At 41.8% G+C, this 10,199-nt stretch overlaps 1 protein-coding gene across 6 annotated transcripts in view; it reads right to left on the bottom strand.

Moving 5' to 3' along the window:
- The window catches only part of FRMD6 (FERM domain containing 6), a 256,887-nt gene extending 248,062 nt beyond the window's left edge, over positions 1-8,825 (bottom strand). For 2 of the 6 annotated variants that reach the window (XM_027111225.1, XM_027111230.1), the window contains exons 1-2: positions 8,167-8,282; positions 7,893-7,972 (exon numbers count right to left, since the gene is read on the bottom strand). The gene's annotated coding sequence lies outside the window, so the exon portion shown is untranslated. The other 4 variants (XM_027111226.1, XM_027111227.1, XM_027111232.1 and 1 more) reach the window with 4 other exon arrangements.
- Positions 8,826-10,199: the final 1,374 nt, after the last annotated feature.

Raw genomic sequence — 10,199 nt, 5'->3', positions numbered from 1 at the left:
TAGTAAAGACAGTACGGTACTGGCACAAGAACAGAAATATAGATCAATAGAACAGGATAGAAAGCCCAGAGATAAACCCACACACATATGGTCAACTTATTTTTGATAAAGGAGGCAAGAATATACAATGGAGAGAAGACAGCCTCTTCAATAAGTGGTGCTGGGAAAACTGGACAGCTACATGTAAAAGAATGAAATTACAACACTCCCTAACACCATACACAAAAATAAACTCAAAATGGATTAAATACCTAAATGTAAGGCCAGATACTATAAAACTCTTAGGGGAAAACCTAGGCAGAACATTCTATGACATAAATCACAGCAGGATCCTTTCTGACCCACCTCCTAGAGAAATGGAAATAAAAACAAAAATAAACAAATGGGACCTAATGAAACTTAAAAGCTTTTGCACAGCAAAGGAAACCATAAACAAGACGAAAAGACAACCCTCAGAATGGGAGAAAATTTTTGTAAATGAGAATTTACAAGCAGCTCATGCAGCTCAATATCAAAACAACAACCCAATCCAAAAATGGGCAGAAGACCTAAATAGACATTTCTCCAAAGACTATAATACAGATGGCCAAGAAACACATGAAAGGATGCTAAACATCAGTAATCATTAGAGAAATGCAAATCAAAACTACAATGAGGTATCACCTCGCACCAGTCAGAATGGCCATCATTCAAAAAATCTACAAACAATAAATGCTCGAGAGGGTGTGGAGAAAAGGGAACCCTCTTGCACTGTTGGTGGGAATGTAAATAGATACAGCCACTATGGAGAACAGTATGGAGGTTCCTTAAGAAACTAAAAATAAAACTACCGTATGACCCAGCAATCCCACTGCTGGGCATATACCCTGAGAAAACCATAATTCAAAAAGAGTCATGTACCACAATGTTCACTGCAGCTCTATTTACAACAGCCAGGACATGGAAGCAACCTAACTGTCCATCGACAGATGAATGGATAAGGAAAATGTGGCATATATATACAATGGAATATTACTCAGCCATAAAAAGAAACAAAATTGAGTTATTTTGTAGTGAGGTGGATAGACCTAGAGTCTGTCATACAGAGTGAAGTAAATCAGAAAGAGAAAAACAAATATCATATGCTAACACATATATATGGTATCTAAAAAAAAAAAAAAAAAAAGGTTCTGAAGAACCTAGGGGCCAGACAGGAATAAAGACACCACATAGAGAATGGACTTGAGGACCCGGGGAGGGAGAAGGGTAAGCTGGGACTAAGTGAGAGAGTAGCATGGACATATATACACTACCAAATGTAAAATAGCTAGTGGGAAGCAGCTGCATAGCACAGGGAGATCAGCTCAGTGCTTTGTGACCACCTAGAGGGGTGGGATAGGGAGGGTGGGAGGGAGACACAAGAGGGAGGAGATACGGGGATATATGTATTTGTATAGCTGATTCACTTTGTTATAAAGTAGAAACTAACACACCATTTTAAAGCAATTATACTCCAATTAAGGTGTTAAAAAATAAAATAAAATAAAAGATTTTGTCTTATGAAATGAACAATAATGAGATGAACAGAAAATCCATAAATTTTTAAAGGAATTCTATCATATTGGAGTAAGCATCTAAAATGATAGGAGACCTCTAGAGCCCCAGATTTCTACAGTCAGTATGCAGGTTGAGAAAGTTACTTTGCTGCAAACATAGGCCATTTATATTAAAAGAGAAAAGACATCTCAGAGGATGGAGCCAAGAATCCAGACGGTTGAATCTAGAGCAGACTTAGGCCCTAATCAAGGAACCTTGCCTGCTTGAGTAGGAAAACCCAATAATATAGATAGATAGATCTGATAGATTTCAGATTCAGATAGAAATAGATAGATAGATATCTATCTGAAAGATAGATTTCAGATAGAAATAGATAGATTTCTATCAGAAAGATAGATTTCAGATAGAAACAGATTTCTATCTGAAAGAGATTTCAGATAAAAATAGATAGATTTGTATCTGAAAGATAGATTTCAGAATTGCTTTGAACCAATTACTGCTTTTGCCTTCTATTATTCTATTTTTGAATGGGAATGTCTATTGGGGTTACCACGTCCCTGTTTCAACATTTTATGTTGGGTGTATGGTTTAGCTTACAAGCAGAATTTAGAGGAAATAAACAGAACTTGTTAAGGCAAACCTTAATCTCTAACTGACGAGAACTATACATGAGAAATCCTATCTATATCTGTACCAGATTCAGATCACAAGATCATGGACTTTAAGCCCAATGTGGTCACTGGATGAGACCTCAAGGGTCTTGGGAGAGCAGTGTATATTTCTCCTATGCGATGAATTGAAATAATTGTGGCCAGAGGGTGAAGTTGATGAATTAAAAATGACCACATATTATTTACAAATCTTTTAATTAAGAGGTAGAGCTTATTCCTCGTACACTTTGAATCTGGCCTTTTTACTTTCTTTGTCCAGTTAAACGAGGCGGAAGTGGTATTGTGCAACATCCAAACCCAGACCCTGAGAGGCCTTACGGTTTCTATTTTTGTCCTCCTGGTACTCTGAGGACACCACACTGTGATAAAGCCCACAATGAAAGGCCATTCCAGCTGCTCCATCCAGTGCTATCTGAGGCCCCAGACGTGAGAGTGTCACCATCTTAAATCTGCAGCTTACTGCAATCACATGAATAGGTCCAGGAAAACCCAGAGTAAGAACAACTCAGACAAAGAACTGTGAGAAATAATAAACCATTGTTATTAATAAACTATTGTGAGGTGGTTTGTTCAACAGCAACATACAATTAGTATCTATCCATGGTCTAACAGGGAATAGAGGTGAACAGATGGGACAGGTTTTCTGGCAGAGGTGTGACTTGGATTCTACTGTGGTTGGGATGCTGTTACCACCATGTTTTTCATCACGTGGACCTCTCCAAAGTGCTACTCATAACATGGCAGCTGGCTTCCCCCAGAGTAAGCGAACTGGGAGAGGGAGAAAGTGGCCAAAATGGAAGCCACAGGGCTTCCCTGGTGGCACAGCGGTTAAGAATCCGCCTGCCAATTCAGGGGACATGGGTTCAAGCCCTGGTCTGGGAAGATCCCACATGCCATGGAGGAATGAAGCCCATGTGCCACAACTACTGAGCCTGCGTTCTAGGGCTCGCAAGCCACAACTACTGAGCCCACGTGCTGCAACTACTGAAGCCTGCATGCCTAGAGCCTGTGCTCTGCAACAAGAGAAGCCACCGCAATGAGAAGCCCATGCACCACAACGAAGAGTAGCCCCTGTTCACCACAACTAGAGAAAGCCCACGCGCAGCAATGAAGACCCAATGCAGCTAAAAAAAATAAAAAATAAAATGGAAGCCACAACGTCTTTTATAACTTAATATCAGAAGTGACATATCATTACTTCTCCTGTATGCTACTGGGCACACTGACCAAACCTGATGTAATGTGGGAAGGGACCACCAGGGTGCTAATATCAGGAGACAGGAATCATTAGGGGGCCATCCTTCAGGTGGCTACAACATAAACCAGGGAATGAATAAATCTATTTCACATCCTAGTCTTCATTTCAAGAATCTCAAAGAGGCTAATTTTCACATATCCTCTATTTCTCCTCTGACCTACTCATTTATCATGGGTTTTACCCATTTCTCTTTACTTTCCAGCTTATCCCTTACCTGTTTATCCCCCTCTCCCACTTCATCAGGCCATGGAACATGGCATCTCAGGTCTTCATGACTGACTGAAGGCAACTGCAGCAGTCAACTGGCTCAGCAGGGTCCTCCGTTAGAAGCCTCCGTGATGGGAAGATAGACCCTCAAAGATCAGAACTCCCCAAATCTTTGCAGAGGAGAACAATAAATGAATTCAGCTCAATAAAAAGCAGGCAGCCTGGGATTGTAAGGAAACAAGTCCCTGTGTTTGTTGCTGGTGACATGTGAGAAAGCAATCTGTTATAACAAATCCAGCTATGTGTTATAAATATTCGTCACACTTTTTGATTCACTGATATCTTCTTTGGAGAACATACCCTCCAAAAACAACAACATCAACAAATAGAAAAAGTGAAGTTGTATTCTTTGGACCATCTCAAATGCTCAATAACAAGGAATTGGTCTGAGTAACAGGACAGAAAACTATATCAGCATAAGTGACAAGCATGTCATTTCACTGACACTGACCTGTGTCTATGAAATACAACTATGTGAGAAACACAAAGTAGGGCATATGTAAGTAAACACACACTGCTAAGATCAAGGTTTGGAAAATCAGAATAGATACAAATAGATTATTGTTGATTAGGATCTTGGGGGTTAAATTTTTTTCATGAGAAGACCATTTCCTCGGAAGTCATCTGACTAGGAAACTACTAAGCATTGATAGGAGCTGCTTTCCAGTAACCCAAACAACACTCTCTGAGTCTTGGTTTCCTTGGTCACCAAATAAGTGTCACATACCTAAATCCCAGGACTGTAAAGATTAAATGAGATGAACTGTCTGCGTCCATCCTGCCCACTGGGAAGGGGTTTATAATCCAGGTGGAGGAAGTGTGGAATGAGGGAAGCAACCTGGGCTTTGCATTCTGCTCCCACCACACTTAGTACCTTAGCTCTTTCTTACCCTCAGCTTCTTCAACTGTAAATGGTCCTTTCTACCTTGCAAAGTTCTGTCGGGGTTAAATGTTGCATCATATGTACAAAGGCTAGTAGAGTACTCAGCACATATTAGGTGCTCAATTAATATTAGTCCCCTTCTTTTTTGTTAACTTATATCTCCAACTCTTTCATTCTCTTCAAATAAAATGAAAAATAAGGAAAACCCTTTGAAACTGGAAACAAGCAAGTTAAGGCCAAATTTCCAAAAAGTGATATTTCACTAGTTCATTGCCAAGTCACACAATAAAAATAGTTTGTAAGAAGTCAAAGGGGATAGGGTCTTGACACACTACTCAAGTTAACCAAAGGGCCATCCAATGGTCTTGGTGCAGGGGCTGATCTGAGCCCTTTCCTGACATCCCTAGTCTTGGGAGACAAGATCCATATCGCAGAACAGTTTGCCTATAGGTTGAAAACATAAAGGGGTTCAAGATGTGAGAGTATCCACCAGAAATAAGCCTAGGGCATGATTTGTGAACTGTGGAGCCCAAGGGTAAACAGCCTGGAGACCACAAACTCTTCCTCAGAGGAGTTTCCAACAGTACCAAGAGTGGCACTTGATGAAACAGAAACCACCCCTAAAGGAGAACTCCATCTTCTAGGTAGGGTCTGGGGAATAAATTAGCTGAAAGTCAAGGAAAGGGAAAGAACAGGTTATGGATACTCCCAGACTCCTCTTAAGACTGGAGTCTGTCTCCAGAATTACCAGCACAGTGGAAGTAAAACATATGCTCCTTTAGAATTAAAGTCAGCCCCAAATAGCAAAGAAAGAACAGGATGCATGGCCCTTGTTTGTAAACAAAGACCAAGATAAATGTCGGCTGCCAGACCTCAAAGGGAGGTATGACAGGCCACTTGCAGGGGGAAGCCACAGGCGGCAGAACGAGCCCTTTGGTCTCCCTGGTGGTCTCTGGCAGATCTTTTCACAGGCATCCCCAAAGAGCAGAGAAGCTAAGGGGGCCAGAAGGGGGCACCGACCCCAGCACCCTCCCCACAGGTCTGTGCTGTCTTCTTTGGCCAACGTTCAAGCATTTATAAACTTGATCATCACTCTCATCACAGCTGTGGCTGAATGCTTTGGAGTCAGGCATTTAGATGTGAATCTCCCAACAACAGGTAAATGGCTAAGCCTCAATTTCCTTGTCTGTATAATGGGATTACCAGTAGTCCCCCACCTCGTAGGTGGTTGTAAAGGGTAAATGAGATCATGTGTGCAAAGCTTTCAGCACAGTGCCTGGCACATAGCCAGTACTCACAAATGGTAGGCGCTATTATTATTTTTATTCTGTTGTTGTTGTTGATTTTGCCTTCTGCTTTGTCACGTCATCCAGGGTAGCATTTCTCACCAGAACTGGGAGACATGCAGAGCTGAGGGACCATCAATGACCAACTCAGACATTTTCCAGAGTGGGGAAGGGTAGTATTGACGGCAACCACGAGAAGCAGCAGCTGTAGGGAAGAAGTGAAGAGGAAGGGCGTGTGCTGCTCATGAGGCAACGTGCGCATCTATCAGCCTTGCTCCTGGGTCTGCTACAGGCCAGCTGAGGAGCCAGATTCTCAGGGCAGCAAAGGGACCAGGGCTGGTCTGCAAGGAGGTTCAATCATGTTTGCTGAGGGCTCAGGGGCCATTTACAAGTGATGTGAAATGAAGAAGAAGGTCCCCTGGGAGACACCTGGAGAAGACTCCTCCATAGGGGCAGGGGTTCTGCCCACCTCCCTCCCCCACCCTCACTCACACAGGGTTTGGGGAAGAAAGCAGGGCAGAGAAGGCACCACCCGTGCCTCGGGGCCAAGCATCCCATCAAGGACCAGCGTCTCATTCTCACCCTGGGAACTCGAGACTCACAACAGGACCCAAAACATACAGCAGAGCTCTGCTACTGCTCAGCCTCAGAGCACTGGATTTTAAGGAAGGTACTGTTTATTTTCAACATTTCCGACTGGAACACAAGATATACTTTTCTAGCAGGTCGGTACACAAGTAGTTCCGATAACCAGGCCACCTTAGGAGCCCCGTTACGGTAATTGCACTAAATATCTGGGGTTGTCTTTTCGTTGGTAACACAAATAAGAGGTAAGTAAAGGTTACTGAATAGGAAATTCAACACGATATATATATAGTCCAGGGCCTAGGACAGTGCCCAGAACACAGAGGAGCTGATTAATGTTTGCAGAATCAGTGTTTACTGAAGTTCATTTAAAAATAGCCCAGCAGTGATCAGTAACCCAGTGTATCAGGAGAGTGTCTCCTCTCTCTCACAAACACACACACACACACACACATACACACACACACAATGGCAAACAATAGGAAACCTCAATATATGGTCATTTTAAAAAATGATGTAATAACACAATTCACAAATATTTTCTCTGAGAATTGATTCTCTGGTTGCTGACTCTCCAACTTCGTTTCCTTTTAAAAGGCAGACCTAAAAATGCTCATAGAACTCCATTTTGTTCTTTTCCATACTCCCTTTATTACTTCCTTCTATCATGTGCGCATCATATTTCACCTGTACAACACTAGGGATCCGGTTATGACAAACTCTGTAACGGCCCATCATACTCCCTCTATGGTGGCTTACCTAGTTTTACTAAGTTATATCCCTCATACAGAAGTGCATGACCCCAAAATACATAAAAGTCATTTTTGCAACCCACAGAGTGAGCATGTAACTGATACGAATGTAATTCACACTTATTTAACACTTACGTCTCCTAATAACTTCTTTTTTAAAAAAATGCATGGTGGTATCTTACAAGAAGTCAGTTGATGGGCTCTTGAAAAACTCAGAATAAAACAATATATCAAAGGGGGCCTGTCTTCTGGTCAGTTCATCATCTGTGTTTTTGTGAGTGTTCTTAACAAAGGTGATTGTGTGTCTGGAGTATGGGACACATATATATGTAAACATGCACACTACAAGTGAAAATTCAGAGAACGCAGACACTGTCTAATTCATCAAGACATGAATTTCTTCCTGGTACTGACTGCAACAGCTATTACATTGGACCACCCAAGAAAGCCCCTCCCCAAAAAACAAATCATGGGACAGGTTCTCCGACAGTAGAACCAATCCTCTCATTAGTCTGGGATGGTTGATGGACAGAAATCATATTATTTAAATCCTTTGTTGATTCTGTGCCCAATATACTGACATTTAACATTAAATTTGCCTTCAAATCATATTTTACAAAAAACGAAAGGTAAGAAAAACCATTCTTTTCCTACCTGATGCTGTAGCCACCAGAAGCCAGGCTGTTGCTCTCTGAATGGGACAGACTTCAGGATTTAATCTTCAGCAACCTCCCCTGGAACCAGAACCATCGGAAGAAAACTTTCAGTTGCTATGAGCAAGCAGACTGTTTACTTCCAGCCAATTCTTTCTCATTCCCATGGCTTGCTGAGTGCCAGAGTAGGGTGGTTAAGAAAGGATGTCTGGGGAGAAAGGGGTAGAGTTTGGGAGAAAGAGAAGAGACAGTTCCCAAGGGAAGGATTCGCTCACCCAGTACCCTTCCTTCAAGCAAAGGAAAGCCCTCTTTTTCAGCTTTAATTTCTCATGGAAGATCTGCCACTGCGTTACTCACAGGTAATTACTACATTGCCCCTTTACAAACAGCAGACATACTTTTTGGGCGAGCCTCCAGATTTCTGATTCATGCCTGTACCTGTCCACAGGGATAGCACTGCGGCTGGGAAAATTGGGAGGGCAACAAGCCCGCCCAAAGGGAGGACACAGTCTAGACTATTAATCAAGTTCTTGGGATAAAATGTGATCAAAAAGATCAGAGGCTGGTGTGAGCCCCTCCATCCATCGGGCATCCACCTCACTCATGGAATCACCCGGTTAGGGCTCAAACTTTTTCCAAGTAGACCAGCCCCTACACTTTATCAAGCTTCAACTTGTTTCCCCAAAGAAGAAAGGAGGAGCGAGGATTACTATAACAAAAGGAATGTGGTTTTCTTACTTAATCTGAGCAGTCGATGTAGGAGAGTCAAAGACGATCGATGTACAATTACAGCTCCTTTAAGTTTAATATCTGAAATACAGGGTTTAAGAAGACATTTCAGTGATAAGCAAGTGTTACAGAGGCTTCCGGTTTGATTCATTTCTAGTTTCCAAGAACGGGAGGTAACACAGTAAAGAGGACAAGGCAAAGAGGTAGAAATTGGAAAATCTTGGGTCTGTTATTTACTAGTGTGACTTAGCCTGGTTTCCAAATAAATAAAATGAGAAGACTGGGCGGCAAGATCTGCACAATAATAGAACATCATCTCTCACTTTTACACCTATCCACCTTGCTCTTTTATCGACACTTCAGTTCTCCTCTGGGGAATCACGCCTTCCTCTCAGCTTATTTGCATGGGGTTGGTAACACCCACAGCCTTCTTCAGAAACATTCATATGGCCAAGTCCAGCCAATCGGAGTCACTGATAGATTCAGAGATAGGTTCGTGCCAACAGGAGTCATTTCTGGGATTTGCTGGGAAGAGGAGTTGTCTTGCTGTGGCCACTAATCTGATGAAACAGAGCCTTGTGCTTCTGGTGGCCATCCTAGGGAAAGAGGGAATGCATGAAGGTAAAGCCACTGCAGAGGAAAGCAGAGCTTAGAGATGGCAAGAGACCAATTCCTAAGGATGTCATTTGAAGACTTAGATTCAGCCATGACTGAAAACCATTTTTCTTTGAACTCCTTAAAAATTTTTCCTTTAGTTCCTTAAGCCTGTTTCTGTTAGGTTTCTGATGCTTGCCACTGAAAAACTCCAGCTAATATGAATTTCTTGTAAGTGCCCTCTACCATCTAACACTACTGCTTTTTAACATTTATAGCCACAATGATCTGGGTGGCGTGAGGAGGCATAAGGCTGATAAATCGGTTTCCTTTTGAAGCACTCTTGGGAAATTTTTGTTTTTTAAAGACTAAGCCTGCACAGCAGAGAGATGTAGAAGTAAGGCAAATTCTGGTGAAAGATTTTTAAATTCTTTATTCTTCTCTCTGAATACAGCTCTTTGTAAAAAATCAAATTCAAAAAATGCACAAAGATGAAATGCACCAAGTGAAAAGCTCCCATAATTTTACCTTCCAGAAATAACCATGGATAATGTTTTAGTGGTTTGCTATTCAAAATGTGATCCACAGACCAGCAGCCTTGGCCTGGATCTGGTTACAAATGCAGAACCTCAGGCCTCAATCCAGTCTTGGATTTTAACAAGGCCCCCAAGCAATCTGTGTGCACATCAAAGTCTAAAAAGCCTTGGCCTAATGTGTAAACATTTTTTTCTTCTAGTTGCCAGCATTTTTTGGCACATTTAATTTGTTGGCTTTTTATTTTACTAATTTTGTAAAGAAAAGACATATATGAATACAATGAATCGGAAACAGTGAAATCAAAATCCTTTACAAACTTAAGTAATTCATTTACTGGGACCATATGCAAATTATAAAAATGTTACAAACCCATACAGACCCTAGGACACATATAGTAGCAAACTATCCCAGGACAGGACACACTATAGCTGTGGTTCTCCACCAGCTG

Source organism: Aethalodelphis obliquidens, unplaced genomic scaffold (assembly GCF_003676395.1).
Source record: "Aethalodelphis obliquidens isolate GAN/ISIS:26980383/991018 unplaced genomic scaffold, ASM367639v1 scaffold10, whole genome shotgun sequence".
NCBI lineage: Eukaryota > Metazoa > Chordata > Mammalia > Artiodactyla > Delphinidae > Aethalodelphis > Aethalodelphis obliquidens.
The sequence above is the reverse complement of the archived record's forward strand: the minus strand, read 5'-3'. Positions and strand labels throughout refer to the sequence as shown.